This window comes from Ranitomeya imitator, chromosome 3 (genome assembly GCF_032444005.1).
Source record: "Ranitomeya imitator isolate aRanImi1 chromosome 3, aRanImi1.pri, whole genome shotgun sequence".
Taxonomy (NCBI): Eukaryota; Metazoa; Chordata; class Amphibia; order Anura; family Dendrobatidae; genus Ranitomeya; species Ranitomeya imitator.
Genome location: NC_091284.1, coordinates 299,164,690 through 299,184,136, shown reverse-complemented (window position 1 = coordinate 299,184,136; position 19,447 = coordinate 299,164,690). Strand labels below are relative to the sequence as shown.

The 19,447-nt window shown below is 45.2% G+C and overlaps 1 protein-coding gene across 6 annotated transcripts in view; it reads left to right on the top strand.

Moving 5' to 3' along the window:
- SPDEF (SAM pointed domain containing ETS transcription factor) overlaps positions 1-19,447 on the top strand; it is a 1,047,406-nt gene that overhangs the window by 796,210 nt on the left and 231,749 nt on the right. The gene's annotated exons all lie outside the window — the stretch shown is intronic.

The following is a 19,447-nucleotide window of genomic DNA, read 5'->3' as shown; positions in this document are numbered from 1 at the left end:
AACAAAATGTTATATTTTTACAGCTCTGCATTATAAACTTCTGTGAAGCATTTGGTGGGTCAAAGTGCTCACCACACATCTAGATAAGTTCCTTAGGGGTCTACTTTCCAAAATGGTGTCACTTGTGGGGGGTTTCAATGTTTAGGCACATCAGTGGCTCTCCAAACGCAACATGGTGTCCCATCACAATTCCTGTCAATTTTGCATTGAAAAGTCAAATGGCGCTCCTTCGCTTCCGAGCTCTGTCATGCACCCAAGCAGTGGTTTACCTCCACATATGGGGTATCTGCGTACTTAGGACAAATTGTACAACAATGTTTGGGGTCCATTTTCTCCTGTTACCCTTGGTAAAATAAAACAAATTGGAGCTGAAATAAATTTTTTTTAGAAAAATGTAAATGTTCATTTTTATTTAAACATTCCAAAAATTCCTGTGAAACACTTGAAGGGTTAATAAACTTCTTGAATGTGGTTTTGAGAACCTTGAGGGGTGCAGTTTTTAGAATTGTGTCACACTTGGGTATTTTCTATCATATAGACCCCTCAAAATGACTTCAAATGAGATGTGGTCCCTAAAATAAAATGGTGTTGGAAAAATGAGAAATTGCTGGTCAACATTTGAACCTTATAACTCCCTAACAAAAAAAAAATGTTGGTTCCAAAATTGTGCTTATGTAAAGTAGACTTGTGGGAAATGTTACTTATTAAGTATTTTGTGTGATATATTTCTGTGATTTAATTGCATAAAAATTCAAATTTGGAAAACTGCGAAATTTTCAAAATTTTTGCCAAATTTCCATTTTTTTCACAAATAAAAACAGGTAATATCAAAGAAATTTTACCAGTATCATGAAGTACAAAATGTCACTAGAAAACGTTGTCAGAATCACTGGGATCAGTTAAAGCATTCCAGAGTTATAAACTCATAAATGGACAGTGGTCAGAATTGTAAAAATTGACCCGGTCCATAACGTGCAAACCACCCTTGGGGGGTAAAGGGGTTAAAGTTATGAATATGGACTCCACTCCCATAGGGGTGGAGCAGCATATTCATTCCTCTAATGAGCGGTGCCAGTGACCGCTGACAGAGGAAGAGCTGCGGCACCCGAAGACCATCTGTCCGGGATAAGAAGTCAGGGACGCCGGAACAGGTAAGTACGTCATAGTTACCTGTCCACGTTCCACCCACCGGGCGCTGCTCAGTCTTCCGCGTCCTCTTACTGTGACTGTGCAGGTCAGAGGGCGCGATGACGTACTAGTGTGCGCGCCGCCCTCTGCCTAAACAGTCAGTGCAGAGAGACGCCGAGACGGGACGCTGAGGACCTGCTAGCAGCAAGAGAGGTGAGTATGTAATTTTTTGTATTGCTGCAGCAGCAGCAGCAGCATTATATATGGGGCACGGCTTTATATGGATCATCTAGGCGGCCATAAGGAACGGTGCAGAGCATTCTATATGGGACAGCTTTCTATGGAGCGTCTATGGGGCCATAATGAAAGGTGCAGAGCATTCTATATGGCACAGCTTTCTATGGAGCATCTATGGGGCCATAATGAACGGTGCAGAGCATTCTATATGGCATAGCTTTATATGGAGCATCTATGGGACAATAATGAAATGTATGGAGCATTATATGTGGCACAGTTTTATATGGAGCATTTATGGGACAATAATGAAATGTATTGAGCATTCTATATGGCACAGTTTTATTTGGAGCATCTATGGGTGTCATGATATGTACTTTTGCCCTGTCCTGTATTTGAAAAATATGCCATTTGATGTATGTAACTGTTCTCTGTTGTCTATTAGCTGTAATTTATGTATTTTCTTGTGCTGGGAGTTAACCTGTAAGGCCGGCGTCACACACAGCGTATGAAAATACGGTCCGTATATTACGGCCGTAATACGCTAAAAAGTCCCGAAAATAGTGGTCCGTAGCTCTTCCATAGGCAGGGTGTGTCACCGTTTTTTGCGCATGGCATCCTCCGTATGTAATCCGTATGGCAGCCGTAATGCGTGTTTTTATCGCAGGCTTGCAAAACCGACATACGGCTATACAAGGAATCCATGTGTTAAAAAAAAAACATATATACTGTCTCTCTCTCTCTCTCTCTCTCTCTCTCTCTCTCTCTCTCTCTCTCTCTCTCTCTCTCTCTCTATATCTATATATATATATATATATATATATATATATATATATATATATATATATATATATATATATATATATATATATATATATACAGTGGGGAAAAAAAGTATTTAGTCAGTCAGCAATAGTGCAAGTTCCACCACTTAAAAAGATGAGAGGCGTCTGTAATTTACATCATAGGTAGACCTCAACTATGGGAGACAAACTGAGAAAAATAAATCCAGAAAATCACATTGTCTGTTTTTTTAACATTGTATTTGCATATTATGGTGGAAAATAAGTATTTGGTCAGAAACAAAATTTCATCTCAATACTTTGTAATATATCCTTTGTTGGCAATGACAGAGGTCAAACGTTTTCTGTAAGTCTTCACAAGGTTGCCACACACTGTTGTTGGTATGTTGGCCCATTCCTCCATGCAGATCTCCTCTAGAGCAGTGATGTTTTTGGCTTTTCGCTTGGCAACATGGACTTTCAACTCCCTCCAAAGGTTTTCTATAGGGTTGAGATCTGGAGACTGGCTAGGCCACTCCAGGACCTTGAAATGCTTCTTATGAAGCCACTCCTTCGTTGCCCTGGCGGTGTGCTTTGGATCATTGTCATGTTGAAAGACCCAGCCACGTTTCATCTTCAATGCCCTTGCTGATGGAAGGAGGTTTGCACTCAAAATCTCACGATACATGGCCCCATTCATTCTTTCATGTACCCAGATCAGTCATCCTGGCCCCTTTGCAGAGAAACAGCCCCAAAGCATGATGTTTCCACCACCATGCTTTACAGTAGGTATGGTGTTTGATGGATGCAACTCAGTATTCTTTTTCCTCCAAACATGACAAGTTGTGTTTCTACCAAACAGTTCCAGTTTGGTTTCATCAGACCATAGGATATTCTCCCAAAACTCTCTAGCAAACTTCAGACGGGCCCGGACATGTACTGGCTTAAGCAGTGGGACACGTCTGGCACTGCAGGATCTGAGTCCATGGTGGCGTAGTGTGTTACTTATGGTAGGCCTTGTTACATTGGTCCCAGCTCTCTGCAGTTCATTCACTAGGTCCCCCCGCGTGGTTCTGGGATTTTTGCTCACCGTTCTTGTGATCATTCTGACCCCACGGGGTGGGATATTGCGTGGAGCCCCAGATCGAGGGAGATTATCAGTGGTCTTGTATGTCTTCCATTTTCTAATTATTGCTCCCACTGTTGATTTCTTCACTCCAAGCTGGTTGGCTATTGCAGATTCAGTCTTCCCAGCCTGGTGCAGGGCTACAATTTTGTTTCTGGTGTCCTTTGACAGCTCTTTGGTCTTCACCATAGTGGAGTTTGGAGTCAGACTGTTTGAGGGTGTGCACAGGTGTCTTTTTATACTGATAACAAGTTTAAACAGGTGCCATTACTACAGGTAATGAGTGGAGGAAAGAGGAGACTCTTAAAGAAGAAGTTAGAGGTCTGTGAGAGCCAGAAATCTTGATTGTTTGTTTCTGACCAAATACTTATTTTCCACCATAATATGCAAATACAATGTTAAAAAAACAGACAATGTGATTTTCTGGATTTTTTTTTCTCAGTTTGTCTCCCATAGTTGAGGTCTACCTATGATGTAAATTACAGACGCCTCTCATCTTTTTAAGTGGTGGAACTTGCACTATTGCTGACTGACTAAATACTTTTTTGCCCCACTGTATATATATATGTCAGGGAGGCACATATATGTATATATATTATTACTTCATACAGCGCGAGATAGCAGAAAGCCAGTAATTCAATTACCGGCTTTTGCTTTCTCCTTCCTAAACCCGACATGATATGAGACCTGGTTTACATTCAGTAAACCATCTTATATCACCATTTTTTTTGCATATTCCACACTACTAATGTCAGTAGTGTGTATGTGCAAAATTTGGCCGTTCTAGCTATTAAATTAAAGGGTTAAATGGCGGAAAAAATTGGCGTGGGCTCCCGCACAATTTTCTCCGCCAGAGTAGTAAAGCCAGTGACTGAGGGCAGATATTAATAGCCTGCAGAGGGTCCATGGTTATTGGCCCCCCCTGGCTAAAAACACCTGCCCCCAGCCACAACAGAAAAGGCACATCTGGAAGATGCGCCTATTCTGGCACTTGGCCACTCTCTTCCCATTCCCGTGTAGCGGTGGGATATGGGGTAATGAAGGGTTAATGCCACCTTGCTATTGTAAGCTGACATTAAGCCAAATTAATAATGGAGAGGCGTCAATTATGACACCTATCCATTATTAATCCAATACTAGTAAAGGGTTAAAAAAACACACACACACACACATTATTAAAAATTAATTTATTGAAAAAATCACAAAGGCTGTTGTATTAATTTATTCTACTCTCAATCCACTCACTGAAGACCCTCGATCTGTAACAAAGAAAAAAAAATAATAAACCAACAATATACATACCTTCCGAAGATCTGTAAGGTCCCACGATGTAAATCCATCTGAAGGGTTTAAAATATTTTGCAGCCAAAACCCCGGGGAATGAAGGTAAAGTAGGTCAATGACCTATATTTACCTTCATTTGCGGTGAGGCGCCCTCTGCTGGTTGCCCTCATATGAACTCGAGCCTGGGAGCTTTCTAGGAAAGTTCCCACACTCGAGGAACAACCAGCAGAGGGCGCCTCACCGCAAATGAAGGTAAATATAGGTCAGGTACCAGAGGTCCAAGAACGTAAACGCGTTATGCGTCAAGATGAAACTAAGGCTATCACATATAAACTCTATGGTATCGCGCCCCATTATGGCGTACAGATATAACTCCCAATTCTTGCGGAATCTGCATGTAGAGATTAACTACATCTATTGACGCCAGCTGAAAAGTTGGCTGCCAAGTGAATGAACGGACATGCTGCAAAAAGGCACTGGTGTCCTTGATGTATGCCGGTATGTGTACTAACAGGGGGCGTAACAACCAATCTATATACCTCGAGAGTGGTTCTGTGAGCGATCCCACCCCCGACACTATCGGTCGGCCCGGGGGTTCATTGGTAGCTCTTTCGCTAATTTGTATTTAAGGTTATTTTGAGGAGATATACATGTATTCCCAACGAAATCCCTATCTCAAGCATATCAGGATGTACCTACGGTACGTCAATGATATGTTTTTTGTGTGGGTCCCAGGACTCTTTTGGACATTTTATTTCTTACCTAAACGAAAACACCATGGGTATGGCTTTCACGTCTACATTTGGAGGATCACATTTAGATTTTTTAGATGTCACTTGACATAGTAGATGGGGAGGTTAATACCTCTCTGTATCGGAAACCAGTCTCCACTAGAGTTGAGCGACCTTGACCTTTTTAGAGTCGAGCCGGGTTTCGCGAAACCCGACTATCTCAAAAGTCGGGTCGAGTGAAATCGGCCGATTATGACGTAAAGTCGGGATCGACCGAAACACGAAACCCAATGCAAGTCAATTGGGCAGCATAGTCGGCAGTGAGTGGGGGCCAGGAAAACACCTAGAGTGCCCATTTTAATGTCAAAACCATCCATTCTTCTTAATGAAGCTTGTCAAGCGTAATTTACCTTATAATAATTGGAAGGCATTTGAAATTGGGGGGTCATTTGGCTAAAGTTGTGGTGGGTAGGGCTGGTTCAAGTAATTAGTGGGCCCAGGAAATCTGGACCACGTCACGGCAGTGGAGCAGGGAGAGGTAAGTATTTCAACTTTGCAAGTGCTGTGATCCTGAGCAAGCAGGGGGGGCCCACTCGTTGGCATTGGCACTGGCACAGGGCCCCTCAAAGTACAACGGTGTGTTTGCACGGCGGGGGCGCCTCCCACCAGCAGCAACACTTTTGCGTACTATGAGAGGCCCTGTGCCAGTGACGTCGCCAACTAGTATTCCTCCCCGCACCTGATGAAGGAACCTGCACTTTCATCTGCACCTTCCTCTTTGTCCCCGTGTAAGGTGGTATGGTATGCGGGAAGAGCAACCTGACTTTCAGCAGGGTCACAATGTTGTTGTGTAGCGTGCACGGGGAATGTTGCGTTATGGGTCAATGTACCAGCAGACTCATCTATCACTGGCTGGGCAATGGGCAGGATGAGGAGGAAACACAGATATAGGCCCAAAGAATAAAGTGGGCTAAATGCAGTTCAAAATTGGTAACACAGGAATAACCAGGGGGCATTGCAGTGGAGGACAACTGGAATGAGAGGCTGACACAGAGAGTAGGCCCAAATCAGTAAGTAGTCGAAATGCAGTTCAAAATTGGCAACAGTAGTAAACAGGTGGCACAGCTTTGTTCAGTGGAGGAGAACAGCAAGGAGTGGCAGACACCGATAGTAGGCCCCAACCCAACTAGTAGGCCAAATGCAGTCTAACATTAACAACTACTTAACGAGCGCCTGAAAACGGAATTTCAGGACAGGAAACCAGGAGAACAGCAAGGAGCGGCAGACACCGATAGTAGGCCCCAAACGAACTAGTACGCCAAATGCAGTTGTTCCGTTTAACCACAATTTAATGAGAGCCTGAAGATAGAAGTTCAGGAAAGGCAACCTGGAGAACACCTTGGAGTGGAACACACCATCTCTCTACACCCCATACCCAATTTGTAGGTCTAATGCAGCGTAGTTTCCAACAACTACTAAACGAGAGCATGATGATCGAAGCATTGGCGAGGAAACCTGGGGAACACCTTGGAGTGGAACACACCATCTCTCTACACCCCATACCCAATTTGTAGGCCTAATGCAGCGTAGTTTCCAACAACTACTAAACGAGAGCATGATGATCGAAGCATTGGCGAGGAAACCTGGGGAACACCTTGGAGTGTAACACACCATCTCTCTACAGTGGAACACACCATCTCTCTACATCCCATACCCAATTTGTAGGCCTAATGCAGCGTAGTTTCCAACAACTACTAAACGAGAGCCGGAAGATCGAAGCTCAGGAAAGGCAACCTGGGGAACACCTTGGAGTGTAACACACCCTCTCGCTACACCCCATACCCAATTTGAAGGCCTAATGCAGCGTAGTTTCCAACAACTACTAAACGAGAGCCGGAAGATCGAAGCTCAGGAAAGGCAACCTGGGGAACACCTTGGAGTGTAACAAACCCTCTCTCTACACCCCATACCCAATTTGTAGGCCTAATGCAGCGTAGTTTCCGACAACTACTAAACGAGAGCATGAAGATCGAAGCTCAGGAAAGGCAACCTGGGGAACACCTTGGAGTGTAACACACCCTTTCTCTACACCCCATACCCAATTTGAAGGCCTAATGCAGTGTAGTTTCCAAGAACTACTAAACGAGAGCCGGAAGATCGAAGCTCAGGAAAGGCAACCTGGGGAACACCTTGGAGTGGAACACACCATCTCTCTACACCCCATACCCAATTTGAAGGCCTAATGCAGCGTAGTTTCCAACAACTACTAAACGAGAGCCGGAAGATCGAAGCTCAGGAAAGGCAACCTGGGGAACACCTTGGAGTGTAACACAACGTCTCTCTACACCACGGAAGGGCTGATTCTTAGGAAGGAAGGCTGTTGGAAATAAGCATTGCGCGTCCGAGGGTGATTATATTCTTATTAGGTATATACTCACCCTCGGACGCGCCCTGCTTCTTTATTTGGAATGAATGTTTATTTGCAATGTGGTGTTGACTTTCTCTATTATTTTGGTAATTAATGATTTTATTATTTTCATTGTTTTGTATCTTCTCGGCAATAATATAAAGAAGACGCGACAGGACAACACTCGGTGGATGCCATATCTGTGTTTTCAATTTAAAAAACCTTTCAGTTAACTACTTGCAGGAGAAAGTAATTGTAGCTGGTGGCCATTTTTAGTACTGTACCAGATTTTAGTTGTGTGTTTGTTTTTAATGTTAAAATGTCTGCATTTGATATCTCTCCAGTATTTTCTTTTTTGTAAGCAAAATACTTATTTTTATATTTTCTGATGTTGGTTCCAGGGGTACACGGGCAGCAGTGCCCTGGTCAGTGTAGTAGTAGTTGAAAGAATGGACCGCAGACAGGCATCGAAGGCCTAAAATAAAAAAATTGGGCTGGCTGTAGGCAATTTTAAATTGGTTCCAGGGGTACACGGGCAGCAGTGGTGTGGTCAGTGGAGGCCTAGTGGAAGGAGTGACCGCAGACAGGCATCGAAGGCCTAAAATAATAACACATGGCTGTAGGCAATTTTAAATTGGTTCCAGGGGTACACGGGCAGCAGTGGTGTGGTCAGTGGAGGCCTAGTGGAAGGAGTGACCGCAGACAGGCATCGAAGGCCTAAAATAATAACACATGGCTGTAGGCAATTTTAAATTGGTTCCAGGGGTACACGGGCAGCAGTGGTGTGGTCAGTGGAGGCCTAGTGGAAGGAGTGACCGCAGACAGGCATCGAAGGCCTAAAATAATAACACATGGCTGTAGGCAATTTTAAATTGGTTCCAGGGGTACACGGGCAGCAGTGGTGTGGTCAGTGGAGGCCTAGTGGAAGGAGTGACCGCAGACAGGCATCGAAGGCCTAAAATAATAACACATGGCTGTAGGCAATTTTAAATTGGTTCCAGGGGTACACGGACAGCAGTGGTGTGGTCAGTGGAGGCCTAGTGGAAGGAGTGACCGCAGACAGGCATCGAAGGCCTAAAATAATAACACATGGCTGTAGGCAATTTTAAATTGGTTCCAGGGGTACACGGGCAGCAGTGGTGTGGTCAGTGGAGGCCTAGTGGAAGGAGTGACCGCAGACAGGCATCGAAGGCCTAAAATAATAACACATGGCTGTAGGCAATTTTAAATTGGTTCCAGGGGTACACGGGCAGCAGTGGTGTGGTCAGTGGAGGCCTAGTGGAAGGAGTGACCGCAGACAGGCATCGAAGGCCTAAAATAATAACACATGGCTGTAGGCAATTTTAAATTGGTTCCAGGGGTACACGGGCAGCAGTGGTGTGGTCAGTGGAGGCCTAGTGGAAGGAGTGACCGCAGACAGGCATCGAAGGCCTAAAATAATAACACATGGCTGTAGGCAATTTTAAATTGGTTCCAGGGGTACACGGGCAGCAGTGACCTGGTCAGTGTAGTAGTAGTTGAAAGAATGGACCGCAGACAGGCATCGAAGGCCTAAAATAAAAAAATTGGGCTGGCTGTAGGCAATTTTAAATTGGTTCCAGGGGTACACTGGCAGCAGTGGTGTGGTCAGTAGAGGCCTAGTGGAAGGAGTGACCGCAGACAGGCATCGAAGGCCTAAAATAATAACACATGGCTGTAGGCAATTTTAAATTGGTTCCAGGGGTACACGGGCAGCAGTGCCCTGGTCAGTGTAGTAGTAGTTGAAAGAATGGACCGCAGACAGGCATCGAAGGCCTAAAATAATAACACATGGCTGTAGGCAATTTTAAATTGGTTCCAGGGGTACACGGACAGCAGTGGTGTGGTCAGTGGAGGCCTAGTGGAAGGAGTGACCGCAGACAGGCATCGAAGGCCTAAAATAATAACACATGGCTGTAGGCAATTTTAAATTGGTTCCAGGGGTACACGGGCAGCAGTGGTGTGGTCAGTGGAGGCCTAGTGGAAGGAGTGACCGCAGACAGGCATCGAAGGCCTAAAATAATAACACATGGCTGTAGGCAATTTTAAATTGGTTCCAGGGGTACACGGGCAGCAGTGACCTGGTCAGTGTAGTAGTAGTTGAAAGAATGGACCGCAGACAGGCATCGAAGGCCTAAAATAAAAAAATTGGGCTGGCTGTAGGCAATTTTAAATTGGTTCCAGGGGTACACTGGCAGCAGTGGTGTGGTCAGTAGAGGCCTAGTGGAAGGAGTGACCGCAGACAGGCATCGAAGGCCTAAAATAATAACACATGGCTGTAGGCAATTTTAAATTGGTTCCAGGGGTACACGGGCAGCAGTGGTGTGGTCAGTGGAGGCCTAGTGGAAGGAGTGACCACAGACAGGCATCGAAAGCCTAACATAACAAAAATGTCAATACAATGGTATTGTCAGTGGCAGGCATTGAAGGATGTCAGCGCATAGACTAAACATTGGTGGAGCTGTGAGATAATTTTGCAAGTGGTAGAGCACTGTTTGAGCTGGGGTGGGGGGAAACTGTCTTGTGGCCGGCGGTACAGGCCCAGGGCCCCTCATATTACAACGGTGTGTCTGACGTTGGGTGCGCACCACCACCGCCAGAGACACTTTATTGTACTAGGAGGGGCCCAGTGGCAGTGCCGTCGACCAAAAGCGGGCTCACCCACCTCTTCAGACAAACTGCACTCTCACGGGTGCTGTCGCCAAGTGTCGATACCACGGCCCCGTGTGGGGAGTTTGGCCATTTAGTGAGGTGTAAACATGTCGTATGCTGGACAATCAGGTGCTGAAAATTACGAGATTGGAAAAGGCATTCAGAATAGTCCACAGGCAAGACCTTTTCATAGGAAAGCTAGGTGTCAGCCGGGCAAGGTGGGGCAAAAGATTTCGAAATCGAGTTGTGGTTCATTTTAATGAAGGTTAGATCATCTACATTTTGGGTAGCCAGACGAGTCCTTTTTTCTGTTAGTATTGAACCTGCAGCACTGAATACTCTTTCTGATAGGACACTAGCTGCCGGGCAAGCAAGCTCCTGCAATGCATATTCTGCCAATTCTGGCCAGGTGTCTAATTTTGATGCCCAGTAATCAAATGGGAATGACGGTTGAGGGAGAACATCGATAAGGGATGAAAAATAGTTTGTAACCATACTGGACAAATGTTGTCTCCTGTCACTTTGAATTGATGCTGCAGTACCTGTCCTGTCTGCGGTCATAGCAAAATCACTCCACAACCTGGTCAGAAAACCCCTCTGGCCAACGCCACTTCTGATTTCTGCCCCTCTAACTCCTCTGGTCTGCTGGCCCCTGCAGCTCGTGTGAGAACGATCACGGGCGCTGTGTGCAGGGAATGCCAGAAGCAAACGGTCAACAAGAGTTGATTGTTTGGTTGCTAATATTAGTTCCAAGTTCTCATGTGGCATTATATTTTGCAATTTGCCTTTATAGCGAGGATCAAGGAGGCAGGCCAACCAGTAATCGTCATCAATCATCATTTTAGTTATGCGTGTGTCCCTTTTGAGGATACGTAAGGCATAATCCGCCATGTGGGCCAAAGTTCCAGTTCTCAAATCTGCGGTTGTGCTTGGTTGAGGGGCAGTTTCAGGCAAATCCACGTCACTTGTGTCCCTCAAAAAACCAGAACCCGGCCTTGCCGCGCCACCAATTTCCAGTGGCCCGGAAAAGCTTCCTCATTAAAAATATAATCATCCCCATCATCCTCCTCCTCCTCTTCGCCCGCTACCTCGTCCTGTACACTGCCCTGGCCAGACAATGGCTGACTGTCATCAAGGCTTTCCTCTTCCTCAGCTGCAGACGCCTGATCCTTTATGTGCGTCAAACTTTGCATCAGCAGACGCATTAGGGGGATGCTCATGCTTATTATGGCGTTGTCTGCACTAACCAGCCGTGTGCATTCCTCAAAACACTGAAGGACTTGACACATGTCTTGAATCTTCGACCACTGCACACCTGACAACTCCATGTCTGCCATCCTACTGCCTGCCCGTGTATGTGTATCCTCCCACAAAAACATAACAGCCCGCCTCTGTTCACACAGTCTCTGAAGCATGTGCAGTGTTGAGTTCCACCTTGTTGCAACGTCTATGATTAGGCGATGCTGGGGAAGGTTCAAAGAACGCTGATAGGTCTGCATACGGCTGGAGTGTACGGGCGAACGGCGGATATGTGAGCAAAGTCCACGCACTTTGAGGAGCAGGTCGGATAACCCCGGATAACTTTTCAGGAAGCACTGCACCACCAGGTTTAAGGTGTGAGCCAGGCAAGGAATGTGTTTCAGTTGGGAAAGGGAGATGGCAGCCATGAAATTCCTTCCGTTATCACTCACTACCTTGCCTGCCTCAAGATCTACAGTGCCCAGCCACGACTGCGTTTCTTTCTGCAAGAACTCGGACAGAACTTCCGCGGTGTGTCTGTTGTCGCCCAAACACTTCATAGCCAATACAGCCTGCTGACGTTTGCCAGTAGCTGCCCCATAATGGGAGACCTGGTGTGCAACAGTGGCAGCTGCGGATGGAGTGGTTGTGCGACTGCGGTCTGTGGACGAGCTCTCGCTTCTGCAGGAGGACGAATAGGAGGAGGAGGGGGTGCGAACGGCTACAGCCAACTGTTTCCTAGACCGTGGGCTAGGCAGAACTGTCCCAAACTTGCTGTCCCCTGTGGACCCTGCATCCACCACATTTACCCAGTGTGCCGTGATGGACACGTAACCTCCCTGGCCATGCCTACTGGTCCATGCATCTGTTGTCAGGTGCACCTTTGTGCTCACAGATTGCCTGAGTGCATGGACGATGCGCTCTTTAACATGCTGGTGGAGGGCTGGGATGGCTTTTCTGGAAAAAAAGTGTCGACTGGGTAGCTCGTAGCGTGGTACAGCGTAGTCCATCAGGGCTTTGAAAGCTTCGCTTTCAACTAACCGGTAGGGCATCATCTCTAACGAGATTAGTCTAGCTATGTGTGCGTTCAAACCCTGTGTACGCGGATGCGAGGCTAAGTACTTCCTTTTTCTAACCATAGTCTCATGTAGGGTGAGCTGGACTGGAGAGCTGGAGATCGTGGAACTAGCGGGGGTGCCGGTGGACATGGCAGACTGAGAGACGGTGGGAGATGGTATTGTTGCCACCGGTGCCCTAGATGCAGTGTTTCCTACTACGAAACTGGTGATTCCCTGACCCTGACGGCTTTGGCCTGGCAAAGAAACCTGCACAGATACTGCAGGTGGTGCGGAAAATGGTGGCCCTACACTGCCGGAAGGGATGTTGCGTTGCTGACTAGCTTCATTGGCCGAGGGTGCTACAACGTTAAGGGACGTTTGGTAGTTAGTCCAGGCTTGCAAATGCATGGTGGTTAAATGTCTATGCATGCAACTTGTATTGAGACTTTTCAGATTCTGTCCTCTGCTTAAGGTAGTTGAACATTTTTGACAGATGACTTTGCGCTGATCAATTGGATGTTGTTTAAAAAAATGCCAGACTGCACTCTTTCTAGCATCAGATACCTTTTCAGGCATTGCAGACTGAGCTTTAACCGGATGGCCACGCTGTCCTCCAACAGGTTTTAGCTTTGCCACGCGTTTTGGGCAAGATACGGGCCCGGCAGATGGAACCTGTTGCGATGTTGATGCCTGCTGCGACCCCTCCTCCTCCGCTTCAGAACTGCTGCCGCCTGCACCCTGTTCCCCCAATGGCTGCCAATCGGGGTCAAGAACTGGGTCATCTATTACCTCTTCTTGTAGCTCGTGTGCAACTTCGTCTGTGTCACCGTGTCGGTCGGTGGTATAGCGTTCGTGATGGGGCAACATAGTCTCATCAGGGTCTGATTCTTGATCAGCACCCTGCGATGGCAATGTTGTGGTCTGAGTCAAAGGACCAGGATAGTAGTCTGGCTGTGGCTGTGCATCAGTGCACTCCATGTCAGATTCAACTTGTAATGGGCATGGACTGTTAACTGCTTCACTTTCTAAGCCAGGGACGGTATGTGTAAAGAGCTCCATGGAGTAACCCGTTGTGTCGCCTGCTGCATTCTTCTCTGTTGTTGTTTTTGCTGAAGAGGACAAGGAAGCGACTTGTCCCTGACCGTGAACATCCACTAACGACGCGCTGCTATGACATTTACCAGTTTCACGAGAGGAGGCAAAAGAGCTAGAGGCTGAGTCAGCAAGATAAGCCAAAACTTGCTCTTGCTGCTCTGGCTTTAAAAGCGGTTTTCCTACTCCCAGAAAAGGGAGCGTTCGAGGCCTTGTGTAGCCAGACGACGAACCTGGCTCCACAGCTCCAGACTTAGGTGCAATATTTTTTTTCCCACGACCAGCTGATGCTCCACCACTACCACTACCCTCATTACCAGCTGACAATGAACGCCCCCGGCCACGACCTCTTCCACCAGACTTCCTCATTGTTTTAAAAACGTTACCAAACGAACGGTATTTGTTGCTGTCACACAACTTACACGGTGAGCTATAACTTCAGTATGATTTAGCTACCCCTTTACAGGAGGGTGAGACCACAACGAAAATCAGCCACAATGTTACACACTCTGTTGTTGTTGGCAACAAATGAGATGGCACACACGCAGGACTGTCACTGAAGCGCAAATGTAAATATTTATCTCCCACTGATTTGTGTTTGTTTTTTTTAAAAGTGAGACTTCAGAAAAAAAAAAATTAAAAAAAAATTATTTTTTACAGAAGAATTTATAAAACAAATAAAATGAAATGATTGTTTCAGGGAGAATTTAGGAAAAAAAAAAAAAGGCTTTGTAGGGCCCACTGAGTGAGAGAGGACGCACACAGGAGTCAGGAGTGGCACACAAGCCCAGAGGCCAATATTAATCTCCCACCGATTGATTTAGTTATTTTTTTTGGTAGATTTTGGAACCCAAATCAAGCAAAAAAATTAATAGGCTTTCTATGGCCCACAATTGGGGAGAGAGAGAGAGATGGCACACCCAGGAGTCAAGACTGGCACACAAGCAGAAGGGGCAATATGAATCTCCCACAGATTTTTTTTTTTTTTTTGTTTTTCAGGGAGACTTGAGAGAAAAAAAAATACAAAAAAAATGATTTTTTTCAGGAATAATTTAGAAACCAAAGAAAATAAAATGATTGTTTCAGGGAGAATTTAGAAAACAAATAAAACAAAAAATAGGCTTTCTAGGGCCCACTGAGTGACAGATGGCACACACAGGAGTAAGGAGTGGCACACAAGCCCTGAGGCCAATATTTTTCTCCCACTGATTGATTGATTGATTTTTTCAGGTAGAATTAGGAACCCAACTCAACCCAAAAAATAAATAGGCTTTCTATGGCCCACTATTTGTGAGAGAGATGGCACGCTCAGGACTGGCACACAAGCCCAGAGGCCAATATTAATCTCCCACTTTTTTTTTTTCCAGGGAAAATTTATAAACCCAATAAAAAAAATAATAATAAATAGGCTTTCTATGGCCCACTATCTGAGAGAGAGAGATGGCACGCTTAGGACTGGCACACAAGCCCAAAGGCCAATACTAATCTCCCACTGATTGATTGATTGATTGATTTTTTCAGGTAGAATTATGAACCCAAATCAACTAAAAAAATAAATAGGCTTTCTATGGCCCACTATTTGTGAGAGAGATGGCACGCTCAGGACTGGCACACAAGCCCAGAGGCCAATATTAATCTCCCACTTTTTTTTTTTTCCAGGGAAAATTTATAAACCCAATAAAATAATAAAAAAATAGGCTTTCTATGGCCCACTATCTGAGAGAGAGAGAGATGGCACGCTTAGGACTGGCACACAAGCCCAAAGGCCAATATTAATCTCCCACTGATTGATTTATTGATTTTTTCAGGTAGAATTTAGAACCCAAATCAAGCAAAAAAATTAATAGGCTTTCTATGGCCCACTGAGTGAGAGATGACACAGACAGAGATGGCACTCTAGCAGAAATGTCAATCTTAATCTCCCACAAAAAAAAAAAAAAAAAAAAAAAGGAACTGTCCTTCAATTACTATCTCCCTGCAGTAATCTCAGCCAGGTATGGCAGGCAGCAATAAGGAGTGGACTGATGCACAAATTAAATAAAAAGTGTGGACAAACAAACAAGATAGCTGTGCAGAAAGGAAGGAACAAGAGGATTTGTGCTTTGAAAACAGCAGTTGGTTTGCACAGCGGCGTACACACAGCAATGCAGCTATCAGGGAGCCTTCTAGGGCAGCCCAATGAGCTACAGCGCTGAGGAAAAAAAAAGAAAAAAGGAGCTTCCACTGTCCCTGCACACCGAAGGTGGTGTTGGGCAGTGGAAATCGCTACAGCACAAGCGGTTTTGTGGTTAATGGACCCTGCCTAACGCTATCCCTGCTTCTGACGAAGCGGCAGCAACCTCTCCCTAAGCTCAGATCAGCAGCAGTAACATGGCGGTCGGCGGGAACTCCCCTTTATAGCCCCTGTGACGCCGCAGACAGCAAGCCAATCACTGCAATGCCCTTCTCTAAGATGGTGGGGACCAGGACCTATGTCATCACGCTGCCCACACTCTGCGTTTACCTTCATTGGCTGAGAAATGGCGCTTTTCGCGTCATTGAAACGCGACTTTGGCGCGAAAGTCGCGTACCGCATGGCCGACCACGCACAGGGGTCGGATCGGGTTTCATGAAACTCGACTTCGCCAAAAGTCGGCGACTTTTGAAAATGTTCGACCCGTTTCGCTCAACCCTAGTCTCCACTAATGCAATGATGCACTATTATAGCTATCACCCAGGTCACACAAAGCGGTCTCTACCCTACGGTCAACTACTACGAACCAGTAGGGCCAACAGCACACGAGAGGGCTTTGAGGTACAAACGTTGGAATTGGAACAGAGATTGAAATACAGAGGGTATCCGGACTGCATTTGGCAAGATGCATGCGAGAAAATGAGCAGTAGAGATCAAAGAGCGAGTAGGGCACAGAACCCCATGGGTAAAAGATTCATGTTCTGTTTCCAATATGGCCCCATGGACCGACAGATCAGGTCCGCCATCAGAAAAAAATTGGCATTTACTGGATAGGGATAAGGAGTTAACCGATGAGGTAGCCAAGGGCCCCTTAATTTCAAATAAAAGGAGCATTAGATTGAGAGACATATTGGTACAGAATCGAGTTGTAGAAAACAGGACTGATAATTGGTTGGGACGTAATACCCCGATGGGGAATTATCGGTGCGGACACTGCACATTTTGCAAACATGTGACGGATAGGGTTTTGAATATTGGGCCAGTCGAACATAAGGTGATGCAGTTCATCACATGTCAAACAAAAAATGTGGTTTATGTAGTGTGGTGCCCGTGTGGACGATATTACTTGGGCAAGACCATCAGGTGCCTATATGTGTGATTTAGAGAGCACTGTCACTCTGTCGCCACAGGGAAGGGAGTACCCAGACTCATTAGCCACTTGCGTGAGGAGTATGGAGGAAATGCGGAGGTAATGACATTTGCGGGCGTAGAACAGGTTAAGATTCCTAAAAGAGAGGGTGATCATCATAATGACTTGTTAAGATGCGAAGCAATGTGGATTATGCGGACAGGAGCCACGGGCCCTGTGGGGCTCAATGATAAAGTAGATATGTCAATATTTCTGTGAGTGATATATAGGTTTGGGTTAGAGCATAGACCGCACGTGAGCCCGTAGGAGTCAATATAGGAGACCCGAGAGCAATATCTCTGGCAGGCTAGGCTATGTCACGTTCAGCCTATATGTATGGAAAAGTGAAACGGGCCTCATTATCAGGTGAGGATCTGAGTTGTCTGCCATGGCTTTAATAATATGGTTGATTTAGTAATAGATTGTACTGTGTAAAATTCTAAGATGTTGTAATACATACAATCTATATAGGTTATTGTTCATGCCGGTTACTATAGGTATTGATTTTAATTGTTTTTAACTAGTTTTTTGTACCGTGGGAGGGCGGATGTTGGCGTGGGGAGGAGCACTAGTATCAGGCACTACTTCAGGCGTCACATCCGTACTCTAGGCGTCACATCCGTTGAAGCGCCAGGTGGGAGCGAAACGGCCGTCGTTCGGCTGCCACTATCTGTTGTATACACACCCCCGTGCCGTGAAGATATGCTACAATAAAGTACCTGTTTGTGAAGACTGGGGAGTGCTGCCATTTTTTCTACACTTCTATATCGATGATGGTCGCTTCTCTGGCTTTAGCACCCGAGGTCTGCCGGCTGGCTGCAGTTTGATAGTCTAGCGTGTTCTTGGTCCGGTGGTGCGGTCAGCTGTTTTCTACCCCGAGCTTTGTCTTATTATTTGATGCGTTCTGCTAGCCCTAACATTACCCTTGGTAAAATACAAAACTGGGGGCTAAAAAATCATTTTTGTGGAAAAAAAAAAAAAAAAATTATTTTCACGGCTCTGCGTTATAAACTGTAGTGAAACACTTGGGGGTTCAAAGCTCTCAAAACACATATAGATAAGTTCCTTAGGGGGTCTACTTTCCAAAATGGTGTCACTTGTGGGGGGTTTTAATGTTTAGGCACATCAGGGGCTTTCCAAACACGACATGGTGTCCCATCTCAATTCCAGTCAATTTTGCATTGAAAAGTCAAACGGTGCTCCTTCCATTCCGAGCTCTGCCATGCGCCCAAACAGTCGTTTACCCCCACATATCGGGTATCAGCGTAATCAGGATAAACTGCACAACAACTTTTGGGGTCCAATTTCTTCTGTTACCCTTGTGAAAACAAAAAACTGGAGGCAAAAAGATCATTTTTGTGAAAAAATGATTTTTTATTTTTACGGCTCTGCATTATAAACTTCTGTGAAGCACTTGTTGGGTCAAAGTGCTCACCACACATCTAGATAAGTTCCTTAAGGGGTCTACTTTCCAAAATGGTGTCACTTGTGGGGGGTTTCAATGTTTAGGTACATCAGGGGCTCTCCAAACGCAACATGGCTTCCATCTTAATTCCAGTCAATTTTGCATTGAAAGTCAAATGGTGCTCCTTCCCTTCCGAGCTCTGGTATGTGCCCAAACAGTGGTTTACCCCCACATATGGGGTATCAGCGTACTCAGGACAAATTGTACAACAACTTTTGGGGTCCATTTTCTCCTGGTACCCTTGGTAAAATAAAACAAATTGGAGCTGAAGTACATTTTTTTGTGAAAAAAAAGTTAAATGTTCATTTTTATTTAAACATTCCAAAAATTCCTGTAAAACACCTGAAGGGTTAATAAACTTGTAGAATGTGGTTTTGAGCACCTTGAGGGGTGAAGTTTTTAGAATGGTGTCACTATCATATAGACCCCTCAAAATTACTTCAAATGTGATGTGGTCCCTAAAAAATATTGGTGTTGTAAAAATGAGAAATTGCTGGTCAACTTTTAACCCTTATAACTCCCTAACAAAAAAAATTTGGTTACAAAATTGCTGATGTAAAGAAGAAAATGGGAAATGTTACTTATTAATTATTTTGTGTGACATATTTCTGTGATTTAAGGGCATAAAGTTTCAAATTTGGAAAATTGCAACATTTTCAAAATTTTTGCCAAATTTCCGTTTTTTTCACAAATAATCGCATGTTATATAGAAGACATTTTACCAGTATCATGAAGTACAATATATCAAGAGAAAACAATGTCAGAATTGCCAAGATCCGTTGAAGCGCTCCAGAGTTATAACCTCATAAAGGGAGAGTGGTCAGAATTGTAAAAATTGGCCCGGTCATTAACGTGCAAACCACACTCGG